The 1,311-nt window shown below is 36.8% G+C and overlaps 1 protein-coding gene across 1 annotated transcript in view; it reads left to right on the top strand.

The window, feature by feature from the left end:
- The window catches only part of AQP4 (aquaporin 4), a 7,128-nt gene that overhangs the window by 4,767 nt on the left and 1,050 nt on the right, over positions 1-1,311 (top strand). The window lies entirely within an intron of this gene.

The following is a 1,311-nucleotide window of genomic DNA, read 5'->3' as shown; positions in this document are numbered from 1 at the left end:
GGGGAGGGCCAGGAGCTTGATTCTTGCAACCACCTTATAAATGTGTTCCCTGTTAAGTATAAATGTTCAACTTCAATTTAAAGTTTGAATTTTCTTTAGATTTTGCAATACGGATGGCAAGTGAGATTAATTTCTAGAGAGTGTTTTAAGTCAGAAATATGCATAATACTTATGCATATTTATATTTAATAATATGAGAAAAATTTCCTGTACTAGACCACAGTAGAGTGTTTCAAAAGATTCTTGAAATTAGACAGACCTAGAATCCCAGTTCAACCACTTGCTAAGCATGAAAGCCAAAACAAGCTTCTCATCCTTTCAGAGTGGCAGTTTCCTATCCAAAACATAGGAATAATAATGTCTGTTTCAAAGTTTATTGTTAGAATTAAGTGAGTCAATGTAAGAAAAGCGGTATATACCATCAACTTAGAGGGAGTGTTCAACAAGCACGTCCCTGTTGTCCAAATGAATCAGTTGAATGAATGTATGATATTCTAGGAACTATATGTGCTCTAAAGTAGGGGCTAAAGCTTATTCACATTCAAAACTTAGTTTACTCTAGATCCGTAAGTGATATGATAAGTCTTCCATATTTTGAATGCTCAATAGGTGGAAGTAATAATCTTCAACTATTTAATTCTCAGTAATTCAACTATCCTAAATTCATTCTAAGTGCCATATAGATCTTTTCACCAGGACACCATCCTATGAACTAGGCAGATGAAAGCACTCTGAAAGAAAAGTATTAATCAAATCATGGGATTGCCAATTAAGTCAAATCACTAAGTTTTAGAGCTAGAAAGCCTATTACATAAGGAAAAGGACTTATCCCTAACTCACCACATTCATCATTAAATGGTTTAGGATACAGGAGTATGGCAGGTTACTTTGAAACTAGAAAGTACTTTACAAGTATCATTTCAACTTATCCCTGAGAACTAGACCTCTGTACTATTATAAACCCAACTTTACTGATGAATACATAAAGGTTTAGGAAGTTTATGGAAGCATTCACCAAAACCACTAATTAGTGGAATTCCATTTTTCATGATGTTCTGAAGAACTAAAAAACTACAAATAACAGCCATAGTGTGATGGTGATTTGTCAGAAAACAAAACCCCTGGTGGTGCAACGGTTAAAGCACAGCACTAAGAAGCTAGCTGCAGCCACTTCAACACAAGTTCCATCCCCTGCCAGGGGGCTGACCCACATGGTGCAGCAGACCTCTCTTGCATCGGCTGCTGCTCCATAGTGTACTTCATCAATCTGCCTGTTCTGCTCCTGCTCTGTCTCTGGTGAATCCTCTCACC

The sequence above is a fragment of the Condylura cristata genome, unplaced genomic scaffold (assembly GCF_000260355.1).
Source record: "Condylura cristata isolate star-nosed mole 26May11 unplaced genomic scaffold, ConCri1.0 scaffold00016, whole genome shotgun sequence".
In the NCBI taxonomy this organism is placed as follows: domain Eukaryota; kingdom Metazoa; phylum Chordata; class Mammalia; order Eulipotyphla; family Talpidae; genus Condylura; species Condylura cristata.
This window is presented reverse-complemented; position numbering and strand designations above follow the sequence as displayed.